The sequence below is a fragment of the Protopterus annectens genome, chromosome 1.part0 (genome assembly GCF_019279795.1).
Source record: "Protopterus annectens isolate FY-2018-M chromosome 1.part0, PAN1.0, whole genome shotgun sequence".
In the NCBI taxonomy this organism is placed as follows: Eukaryota; Metazoa; Chordata; order Ceratodontiformes; family Protopteridae; genus Protopterus; species Protopterus annectens.
This window is the reverse complement of record NC_056725.1, coordinates 1435321636-1435334382: the sequence shown is the minus strand read 5'-3', so window position 1 is coordinate 1435334382 and position 12747 is coordinate 1435321636. Positions and strand designations below refer to the sequence as shown.

Sequence of the window (12747 nt, the reverse complement as noted above, 5' to 3'; positions counted from 1 at the left end):
CGAATACCAAGTCGGTCGCTGCGCGCCGGTCAGGGCGTTAGTCAGGCGCGGCGCAGTACGCTCGCGGCGTCACGCATGACCGACCCGACATCTTCATATTTTTTTTCTTTTGCGATGCCGCATGGCAAGGCAGAGCGCAGGAGTGTGTTGGGTTATTATTTCCGAATATTTCCGGAGTTTCAGAGACGAAAACAGAGTTGGTTAAGTGGGGAACATTTTTTTTTTTTTTCTTGCCTCAGTATTTTAATCCGGATGAAAAAAAAAATATAACTGTATTTCTTGAGGAAACAGATACCTCATAGGATTACCATACCTTGTGTATACCTTTTTTTAGCCCTGGAGCACGACGTTGTTTGTTGCGTTCTTGTGCTAGGTTTAACAAACGTTTGGGAGCGTTATAAAATGAAAATGCCGCCGGATGCTTCCCTCCGCCCGCTTCGCCCAAGAAGCAAGACAAACAAAGCGAAGCCTAGGGTTGATGAACCTGTTCTTCCCTCCTTCCCAGGTGGTTAGAGGCCTCTCCTTCTGTTGCCATAACTTCTTTGAAGATTTGATTACTATTACTTATTCTGATTCTGATGTGGATGATTCCATTCCATGAGGGAGCACTTTAAATGGGAAGGCCAGGATTACTCTGATTCAGCTATTCCTCCTGTGTTGAATGTGGTGGAAGATGTTTTGCAGAGGCTTCCTGAACCCTGACTCTTTGCCTCCTGCTCCTGTTAAGCCTGATAGGAAGCTCATAAGTATTTGTTTAAGAGTCACCCAGAAACTATTTCTCAAGGGCCTAAAGGTGTTAAGGCTTCTGTGGTTAAAAATCCTGTTCCCACTGATAAAGAGGCAAGGGCTTTGGATAGGTGGGGAAAGAAAGTGTATACTTCTTCCACTCTAGCCATGCATGCTAAAATATCAGAATTATCTCCTTTCACAATTAAAATCTAAGGTGGATGCTAAGGTATTGAGTGTAAAGAGTTGCTGGATTTGGTTCATGTGTCTGAACAAGTGGGTAAGCATTCTTTGCAATGTGGTTTTGATTGGCTGCTACTAGTTCTGTTCTTAGGCATGCCTGGTTGAGGGATCAGAATTTAGCTGAGCATGTTAAGACAAGGATTTTGGATGCTCCTTTACAGTCTGATGTGTTGTTTGGAGCCTGTGGAAGCAGTTTTAAAGAAAATGGAGGACAAAGCTAAGTCTATGCAAACTGTTAAAGATTTTTGCAGGTGCAGCCACGTTTAGTAGAAATTGGCCTGCTAAGGGGTGGACATATCCTGCTTATGATTCCCAGTCTAGGGGTAGGTCTAGGGTGGTAGGGGCAGGGCTCAAGGTTCTTTAGGCCTAGAACAGGAGTTCACCTGCTCAGACTTCTGGTGAGGAACAGACCCAATGACCTGTCTTTTCAGCTGCCAGTAGAAAGACTGTCTCTTTAATTACTCAAGACAAATGGGTGTTGGATATCATTAGATTTTATTTCCATACAATGCCCCTTTCAAAGGCATGCCTCCTCCACAAAGAAAAGAGGCTCACAAGCAAGTTTCTCAGTTACTCCAGATGGGGCCATTCAGCCAGTCCCTGTATCAGAAAGGGTTCCTAGTACCAAAGAAGGGGAACACGTGGAGACCAATTTTGGATTTATCTCTCCTCAACACTTTTCTGGACATTCCCAAGTTCAAGATGTTAACAGCTTTTACCTCTGCTGGGCAAAGATCACTGGATGGTAACTTTAGATCTCAAGGAAGCTTACCTTCATGTGCCTATAAGGCTAAGTTGCAAAATTCTCATTATCAGTTCTCTGCATTGCCCTTTGGCTTATCTACTGCCCCAGAGTATTCACAAAGGTTCTGGCTCCAGTGATAGCTTACTTCAGGCTTCAAGGAATTCAAATCTATCCTACTGCCTGATTCTGGCTCAAGAAAAGGAAGACCTTCTACAGCATCTGGAATATGTTATAGCAGTGTTAAGATGCCTAGGGTATTCTGTGAACGAAATAAAGTCCAGTCTAGTACCCTCTCAAGACATGTGCTTTCTGGGTGTGAGACTGAATACAGCAGATGGCCTTTTAACCCCGGACAAACAAAAGAGTCTATCACTTTACTTCCATCAACTATCTCATCAGTCCGTGCTGACTGCAAGGACAGTCCTTCAAGCATTAGGGTTCATGGCATCTTGTATTCTGGTGCTTCCCAATGCCAAACTGCATATGAGGAAGCTACAATGTTATCCCAAAATTGTATGGTCACAGCACTGCCAGGATTTGGACACTGTCATTCAAATAATACCTTGCCTTCAAAAGAATTTTTGTGGTGGGCTCAGGAATGTCACCTAAACAAGGGACTCTCTGTGACCTCAGATTTTAACGACAGATGCCTCGGACATTGCTTGGGAGCTCATCTAAATGGAAAGTGGATACAAGACAAGTGGCCTGCCAGACTACAGCATCTACATATCAACATGAAGGAGATGTTAGCAGTCCAGTTTGCATTAATGGCTTTCAAGGAGTTACTTCTTCCAGGGCAGGTGTTGATTCTAACAGACAACACAACTGTCATGTGGTACATCAACAAGCAAGGGGAACACATTCTTATCCTCTATGCAGGCAAGCAATGATTTTATGGGAGACTGCTAAGCTTGCAACTAACTCTTCAGGCAAGGTTTCTGAGCACAAAACTCCTTAGCAGATGTGTTAAGCAGACAAATCATGGATCCCAAACTGGATCTTCATGTATTTCAAAAATTGACAGTGTCATGGGAACTCCAGACATAGATCTGTTCGCTTCTCCACTAAACCACCAGCTGCCACAGTATTGCACAAAGGGTTTCATCACACAGCTTGGAAAGTGGATGCTCTGTCTTTCAGTTGGAAAAACCTTCATGTGTATGCCTTTCCTCCTCTGCCTCTTCTTCCAAAGGTACTATTAAAGGTCAGACAAGACAGGCCAAGGATGATTTTGATAGCTCCAGATTGGCCTCGGCAACACTGGTACCCACTACAAGCCTCCATGGCCTTTACCTCTGATTCCTCATCTGTTATCTCAGAAGGATGGTCATCTGCTCAATGTCAAGCTTCACTCTCTTCATCTAACAGCCTGGCATATTCTGTGTTGAAACACAGCAGGTCTCAACTTCCTCAACAAGTTTTAAATGTGATTATGGAAGCTAGAAGACCTAGTACAAGGAAAGTGGAAAAATGGAAGAGATTTTTATTTTGGAGTACAGCAAAGAATTTGCAGGTTTCTGAGCCTAATTTGAGTGTGGCTCTTCAATATCTTACTGAGTTATTGGACAAAGGTTTGTCCTTCTCTTCCATTAAGATTCATGCTGCAGCAATTTCAGCTCACTATGATTGTGACCCACCATTGTTTTCATCCTTTGTTCAAGCAGTTTCTTAGAGGGGCAAAGAATATAAGACCCCAGAGCTCCTACTCCTGCTTGGGATCTCAATTTTGTGTTGGAAAACTTACTCTACAACCTTTTGAGCCTGCGGCTACTGCTGAATTGAAATACTTGTCATGGAAGACTGCTTTTCTGTTGGCTATTACTTCTGCAAGAAGGGTGTCTGAGTTGCAGGCCCTTCTGGCAGTAGAGCCTTTTGATTTTCCATAAGGATAGGGTATCATTACTAATCCTTCCTTTATGCCTAAGGTGGTTTCTAGTGTGGCTTTAAACCAAACTATTCATTTGCCTACTTTTATGCAGACCCCCAAAATAAAGGGGAAAAGATTTTGCACACTTTAGATGTACACAGGCAATTGTTATTATTTAAGCAGGACTAAGGATTTCAGGCAGTCTCAGCAGTTGTTTGTTTCTTTTGCTTTGAGTTCTCAGGGCAAGCCTGTGTCAAAACAAACTATTTCTAGGTGGATTGGCTTTGCATTGCATTTTGTTATTCCCATCATGGCAAGGAGATTCCAGCTGGGATTAGGCCTCATTCCACTAGGGCTACTGCCACTTCAACAGCATTTCTAAGGGGTGGCAACTAAGGATATTTTGGAAGCAGCTACTTGGAGTTCAGTGCATACTTTCTCTAAGCATTATCACCTTCCTATCTACTCTAAGTCTAGGGCTGGTTTTGCCACAGCTGTTTTGCAAGGCATGTTGTCAGCTCCTGCTTCTTTATGATTTGCCAGCCTCCTTACCTCTGCTTTGGGATTCTACCCAATAGTAAGGACTGCAGCAATGGGGAAGAACATAGTACAGTTTTGTACCTACCATAAATGTAGATGTTCGAGGATCCCCATCTCCCTCCTTCCCTCTGTGTTTAGGGGTGGTTGTGTAGGTGAGGTTACATGCTTATATTTTTGTATATATTCTTGTATATATTGTACATATTTTTGGTGCAGGTATTTTGGGCCTTGTCTTTTTAGGGTCTTCTGACATCTGGGGCAAGAAAAGACTGAGGATATGGTCGTCATTAGTACCATGCGCGCCTGGCGCTGGCGTCCAGTCTATGCGACTGACACGCCAGCCTTATACTCTGGTATTCGGGCCGACTGGACGCGGACTATACCCAATAGTAAGGACTGCAGCAATGGGGATCCTCGAACATCTACATTTATGTTTGGTACAAAACTGTACTTTTCGGCTGAAACAGAGTCCACGGTTCTTCCTTCGGCCGAAAGCTTGCCACTTACCGAGGCCTCATCCAGCTTGGCTGAATCTGCTACTGAAATCCCACCTGCCCTTGCAGGTTCACAGGATTTATCTGATACTATCCCTTTGGATATTTCTACCCTTGCACGTGGAGCTGCTAGGCCTCCTGCATCCATGTCGATTAAGGCCTTTGCCAGGGCTAAAGCAGCAAAAACTACCAAAACTGTGCCTGCTAAGACCCCCTCTCACAGGCCTAGTTCTAGTTCACAAATGCTTAGTCTAGCAGAGGATCTCATTTCTTTGATCCGGGGATCCCAACCACATCCAGACAGGGCCTCTCACCCACCTCCAGAGAAGAGGACTAGAGTAGAGCCCCCTGAGCCAGTTTCTTCAGATGGCTCCTCTGATGAATCAGATAATTCAAACCCTCCAGAGGGCCCTTTTTCTCCTTATGAGGACTGATGCAGAAGAGTCCATTCCTTCTGCCTCTCCACCTGAGGAATTTTCTTTTGGGGAAACCTTGCATGCTGTGAGGGAACAATTTCAATGGCAGGGCCAGGATTTTTCAGACTCTAGGAAAAGGCTTAGAACCTTTTTGCATTTGCCACAGCATAGGCCTTTAGCCATTCCTCCAGTACTTACTGTTGTGGATGAGGCTTTTAATGATGCTTGTACTGCTCCTGATTCTCTTCCTCCGGCCCCTGCTAAGCCCGATAGGTACTACAGGGTTCCGGATACACATTATCATTTGTATAAGGCCCCTTTTGCAGATCCCGAAATTATCTCCCAGGGACCCAAGGCTGTAGCAGCTACCTCTACCAAAAACCCCCTCCCCTCTGAAAGGGAATCTAGGGCCTTAGAAAGATGGGGTAAAAAAGTTTACACTTCTGCTACTCTTTCAGCTAGGGCCTTGAACTGTCAATTCCACATGATTCAGTATCAGGAATTTATGTTAGACCAGTTAACTAAAAAACTGTCCTCGGATGAACCATTAGACAAAAAATCTGTACAGGAAATGGTACATAACATTCAGCAGGTCAGTAATCATTCCTTAAAATGCGGCTATGATGCACTGGAGGCTTCCTTTAGATCAGCCATGACTGGCACAGTGAACAGAAGACATGCATGGTTAAAAGAGCAGTCCTTACCAGACCATGTTAAATCAAAGCTCCTAGATGCTCCCATGGATAAGCTCAATTTGTTTGGCTCCCCTGCACAGCAGGTGCTGAAGAAGGTGGAAGAGAAAGCAAAATCTGTACAGACAGTCAAGGATTTCTTGCAGGTCCAGCCTCCAAGGTTTAGCAGGAACTGGCCTTCCAAGAATTGGTCCTTTCCAGATACCTCCAGAGCTCCGAGAGGCAGGAATAGACGTTCAAGAGGCAGGGGTCAATCCAGAGGTGCTTACAGGGGACGTCAGTGGCAGGCTAACAACCAGCGAGGTACAGCCACAGATCCAGCCACCACCACTTCCACAGGACGATCACAGTGACTTGGCTCTGGCACCGCCTACCAGGGAACAACTAGAGGCACCCTTGGGCAGGAAGCTAGCCTTATTTTCAGAAAACTGGCATTACATCACAGGAGACAAATGGATTTTACAGACAATAGACCATGGTTACAGGTTTCACTTCCATACTCTACCAAGGAAGAGAGGAATGCCAAACCTACCTCCAAATCAGAAGACAGAAGCTCTAGAACAAATAACTCACTTACTAAGGATGAGAGCTGTAGAAAGGGTACCATCTATGGAACAAGGGCAAGGATTTTACTCCAGACTCTTCCTGGTACCAAGAAAAGAAAACCAATGGAGACCTATTCTTGACCTGTCCGCTTTAAACACATACCTCATTGTTCCAAAATTCAAAATGCTGACCCTACAGCAGCTTCTTCCCATGCTGGGCAAGGAGTCTTGGCTGGTAACTCTAGATCTCAAGGAGGCATACCTGCACGTCCCCATACGACCAAATTGCAGAAGATACCTCAGATTTCTTGCAGGATCAGAGCATTATCAATTCTCAGCATTGCCCTTTGGCTTATCTACTGCGCCCAGAGTATTCGCGAAATGCCTGGCATCAGTAATTGCTCATTGCAGACTTCAGGGAATTCAAATTTACCCTTACCTGGACGACTGCCTGTTACAAGCGGACAACAAAAACAAATTAACAAAAGATTTGCAAAGGGTCATTCATCTACTACAAGCCTTGGGATACACAGTCAATATAAAAAAGTCAAGGCTGATACCATCCCAAAGGATAACCTTCTTGGGTGCAGATCTGGACACATCAAAACAAATGGCATTTCTGACAGTAGAAAAACAGGAGCAACTCCCTTTCTACTTCATGGCATTAACAAAGCAGAACCAGCTAACAGCAAGAAAAGTCCTGCAAGCTCTCGGTTACATGGCATCCTGCATAATATTGATTACACATGCCAGACTACATATGAGAAAGTTACAGTGGTACCTAAGGAATTTATGGTCTCAGCACAAGCACAGCCTAGAAACCCAAATTCCAATAATTCCATGCCTGAAGCAAGAATTCCAATGGTGGGCTCAGGCCTGTCAATCAAACAAGGGACTGCCCTTCCACAGCACTCAACCAAGCCAGACCATCACAACAGACACCTCAGACCTCAGTTGGGGGGCACACATGCTGGACAAGTGCATACAAGGCTTATGGACTCAAGACCAGCTGCACCTACACATAAATCAAAAGGAAATGCTGGCAGTAAAACTGGCAATTCAGGCATTCAGACAATTTCTTCGACAGGGTCAACTGCTGATAAGGACGGACAACACCACAGTTATGTGGTACATCAACAAACAGGGAGGCACACATTCATACCCTCTATGCCGGATGGCAATGGACCTCTGGAATGTGGCACTGAGCTTCAACATTCAGTTACAAGCAATTTTTGTGCCAGGAAAAGAAAATATACTAGCAGACATCCTAAGCAGAACTACCACGGATGCCCACAAATGGATGCTGCATCCGGACATCTTCAAAACCATTACAGGGAAATGGGGACTACCAGAAATAGACTTATTTGCATCCCCACACAATCACCAACTGAAAAAATTCTGCACAGGGACGTACCACCTACTGGCTTGGAAAGTGGACTCCCTATCTTTCAGTTGGAAAAACCTGACAGCATATGCATTCCCACCTCTTCCTTTGATGCACAAGGTGCTATTAAAGATCAAAGAAGACCGTCCAAGGATCATCCTGATAGCTCCAGACTGGCCAAGGCAACATTGGTACCCATTACTGAGGAGTATGTCTCTGGAACAAATATGGCCTCTGCCCCTATTTCCCTTGCTGTTAACACAGAACAACTTCAAAACCCTGCATCCAAACCTGAAAACACTGCAGCTGGCTGCCTGGAACATTGCATAAGACCAAATAACCCAGATTTATCTCAAAGGGTTAAAGACATTATCTTGGAGGCTCGCAGACCCTCAACAAGAAAAAATTATTCAGCAAAATGGAAAAGATATCTCATTTGGAGTACTGCAAAAGGAGAGAATGTGTCACTGGTAAACATAGCTAACATCCTGGAATACGTGGCAGAGCTCTTCCACAACGGCCTGTCCTATTCTTCCATTAAGATTCATGCATCGGCTATTTCAGCAGAATACAACTTGGATCCTCCGGTCTTCTCGCATCCTCTGCTCAGGCAGTTTCTGAGAGGAATTAAAAATGTAAAACCACCTAGGAAGCCACCATTGCCAGCATGGGACTTGAACTTTGTGCTAGAAAAGTTGACACTCCATCCTTTCGAGCCAGCAGCAACAGCAGAATTACAGTACTTACATTGGAAAACTGCTTTCCTGCTTGCAATCACTTCAGCAAGAAGGGTATCTGAGCTACAGGCATTAATGGCAGTACAGCCCTTCCTGATCTTCCATCAAGATAGTGTCCATGAGAACTAATCCTACTTTTATGACAAAGGTGGTCTCCAGGGTATCTTTAAATCAAGCTATCCACCTACCTACATTCTTCCCCAACCCACAGAACAGGGGAGAAAGACTGTTGCATACCTTGGATGTACATAGACAATTACGTTACTACCTGGACAGGACCAAGAGCAATAGAAAAACTGACCAGCTACTGGTAGCATATGCAACAGGAATGGAAGGAAAAGCAATTTCAAAACCGACAATCTCTAAGTGGATAGGAAATTGCATTAGATTTTGTTACTCCTACCATGGGAAGAAAACTCCAGAAAACATCAGGCCTCACTCTACAAGGGCTACAGCCACTACCACAGCTTTTTACGAGGAGTGGCTACCAAAGACATTTTAGAGGCTGCTACTTGGAGCTCCGTGCATACATTTGCCAAGCATTATAATTTACCTTTATACTCCAGATCCCGAGCAGGTTTTGCCACTGCTGTTTTGCAAGGGATCTTAACTACACCATAATCTTATTTCTCCTCCTCCCCAGTTTGGCTATGGTATTCTACCCATTTGTAAGGACTGCAGATGCATCCTTGAAGGACATAGTACAGTTTTGTACCTACTATAAATGTAGATGTCCGATAGGCATGCATCTGCAGTCAGGATTACCCACCCTCCTTCCCCTCTGTGGTACTCCTAGGGTATTTGCCCATCTTTTAGCTAGCTGGGGGAATCTATTATGGTGTATTTGTTTGTATATATGTACATACATGCTTATTTTTTGTTTGCTCTCTACTATTTGGAACCATTTGCATTTATCCAAATTTAGCCTTCCTAGAGGGCACCTGGCATCTGGGGCAAGAAACACTAAGGAAAATGGCGTCGGCTGATGCCTTTATACCCGAGGAACTGCAGCTATGACGTCGGGTGAAGTGCGACACCAGCCGAGGCCAGACCCAGACTTTGGAATCCGGCCGACCGAAGGGCTGCCTGACGACAGGACAACCCATTTGTAAGGACTGCAGATGGATGCCTATCGGACATCTACATTTATGGTAGGTACAAAACTGTACTTTTTCAATGATGTTACGGTGTCATTTAATGCAATTCACATTTTTAAGACCATCTCATCCTTTGCCCTATAAAGCTTTCATCCTTTTATTAAGTAGTGTCCTCATTCGTTGTTCCCAGTGCATTGGGTTTATGCAGTCTGCCACTTTCTGGAAAACAGTTTTACCCATTATTTTGTTTTGAAACATGGGGGAAGCCAAGGGCTTTGCAGGAAATCTCTCCTGAAGTGTTCATTTATTTTTCTGCGGCTGTTGACTAGTTGTTTGCACCTTCATCACCTTCTCTTGCCTCTAGCTGTTTTTCCTGTGACAATACATCTTTTAACTATCTTGGGTCTGTGTAGGTTTGTAATCCAGTTGGATAGAAGAAACTAAGCAAAACAGGATCCAGTAACTTAAAGTTGAATTTCTCTGCGGAGTCTTATGGGTGGAAGAAAAGTATTTTATATTGTATGTTAGAAATTAAGTCATTATCTACATAAATTCTTATTTCCACCCTTTATGGTTGTCCCCACCCTCCACAAAATAATAAAATGAATTTCTTCCTTTAGCTGATAGCTCTGCTTAATTTGTAGAAATCCTCCTGGTTTCTCAGTTTCACATTGGGAATATTTAGTTTGTGTGCTGTCTGTATTTTAATATTGATAGAAAGCCCAGTCTGTATGCTGAAGCATTACAAGTTTTTCCAATCCTTCCTTTCAGCTTGTTCTGGTACTGTTGTAAACCTCAAGTTGTCTGTGTATGACCTATGCTAGACTCCAACCAGTTTTTGTACCATTTTTTTTTTCATATTTTAATTGCTGTTCCACCATTGTTGTGTCAGCAGTTTGCATATGTACTTTTTCTAAATTGTCTGGTTGAAATTGCTGTTTCCTGCAACCTTCTGTTTATTTTTCTGTATGTATTCCACACTGTTTTCAGTTTCTCTCTCACTTCACTGTTTCTTTTATTTGCTTAAGTCATCAGGCTAATATTTTTTGTTCTGTGGGGTTGTTATAAAAAAAATACTTGCAACATTGAGTTCATATATATTATCCAGATCCTCCCCTTTCTTTCTCTTTAGCATAGGATCATAGGAAGTTACTAGACTGTTAACCCTGATGACGTTGTAAGCCTAGCCAAGAGTTTAGCCAAGTCAGCCCCAGTCCAGCAGGGACACAGGTGGAATCCCAGGGTTGTATTTTTTTTGTTTCCCATCCAGTTATCCAGGTTGCACTTTAAAAAGGGATAATGAGGTACTCTGCTTGACATGTAGAGGGAGTCTATTCCACAGATTGGGGAGTGTCTGGGACATAAATCTGTCCTACCAACAAGTCCTGTTGATGTCACAGACCAGATTGAGGTTGCTCGTGCTAGTTACTCAAGTGGAGCTTGACTTGCAGATATGCAGCAAGTCCCATCAAGGCATGTCTGAAATTGCTTTGTATGCCAGACAGAGGTTACCTGTGAGGAGTCTGCATGAAACTGAGACGAGAAACAGGGCTTTTAGCCTGTCAGTGTATGATAGATGTTTGAGGCCATGGATTCTCCTGGTGAGGAACCTCTGTGATCTCTCCAGCTGCTGCATGTGCTTTGCAAGGTACATGCCAAAAGGGGCATTGTACTCAATAATGGGCCTTATAAGGGAATAATACAGGGATATTATGATGACCTTGTCCCTGGATGAGATACCCTTATTTATAAGGTGGGCCATGTAGAAGGCTTTTCTGTACAACTGAAGCAACATGGTGGTCAAAAGTCAGGTTGCTATCAGCCTGCATGCCCAAATCCTTCATGACTGATTGCGTGCTTAGGATATTGTTGTTAATGTGATGATTTATGAGGACATCACTCTTCCCAAAGGGGATGATGATACATTTTTTGGTATTCAGCTTGAGACCATGTTTCTGGCACCAGTCATTTGTTTGGGAGAGAACCTCTTAGACGATGTCCACATCACTAGGGGAAATGATGACCACACCCAGCTTGCAATCATCTGCAAACCTGGTCAGCCATAGGCCATTGGTTTTGGCCTGCACCTCAGAAAATTATATTGCAAATAGCAGAGGCCCCAGGACCGATCCCTGGGATATGCAGCTCATTATGGGTCTACTACTTGAGGTGGCTTCTGTTTTGACTAACTGGGCTCTGTCAGTGAGCCAGTTTGTTACCCATCTGGTAATATATGGATTGATGCCTAGTTGAGTTTATCTATTATGCCTGAGTGGGAAATAGTGTCTAAGGCTTTGGCCAGGTCAAGGTAGTGGTGTGCACTGTCTTTCCCTCGTCCATGGCTTTGGTGACTGTCTCAAAGAGGTCAACCAAATTTAAGTGAACTGCCCCCCCCCGATGAAGCCAAACTCTGTGGGATCGAGTGTTTGGAGGTTGCCAGTGTCGTCCGTAAGGAGGTCCATGCTAATTCAATCCAATCCAGTCCATAGCCTTGCAGATCAGGATAGTTAGGCTGATAGGTCTATAATTTCCCAGATCTGTGGACGCTCCAACTTTGTGCAAAGGGATTGGCTGTCCTCCATTCAGTGGGATGAAGCCAGTACTCAGCCTTTGGTTGAATAGGGCGCCTAATGGTGCTGCAAGTTCCTGCCTGAATTCATGAAGGATGCAGCCTGGGATATTATCAGGTCCCATGGAGATGATATTTTTGCTTTGAGAGGGCAGTGATGACTTGCTCCCTAGAGATAAGGGGAGGAGGCAGCTACTGGGGATGTCCTGATTTTACTGATGGGAGGGGGGGACAGTGGGGTGAAGTTTTCCCAGAGTTTGTCAGCCAGCAAGTTGGCTATATCTATGGCATTTGTGTATGTGGTGTCCTTAACCACCAGTTCTGAGCAGATCTGGGTGCTAACTTTGAGACTGCTAACGTATGTGAAGAAAGCCTTATGATTGTCTCTAGTAGATGTGGCCCATTTGGACTCAAGGTTTGCTTTGGAGGATTTCACTAGTGCTCTTATTTGCTTGTTGTGGCTAAGGAGAGAGATTGCTTCCAATTGGGCACCTGCTCCTTCTTGGTTCTGGACAGCAATTTTTTCTTTTTGTTGTAGAGTTTATTTATTGCAGATGTCCACCAGACAGGTTTACTCTTCCTTGCACAGTATGATTTCATCCTGTTAGGTGTTCTTGATTCCATACATCTATGTAAATGCTCATATAGTACTTTGGTGTAGATTTGGACTTCTGTACCAGCTCCTACAGAGG

The 12747-nt window shown here is 44.1% G+C and overlaps 1 protein-coding gene across 7 annotated transcripts in view; it reads left to right on the top strand.

Annotated features, from left to right (window-relative positions):
* PUM2 (pumilio RNA binding family member 2) overlaps positions 1–12747 on the top strand; it is a 4949642-nt gene that overhangs the window by 85774 nt on the left and 4851121 nt on the right. The gene's annotated exons all lie outside the window — the stretch shown is intronic.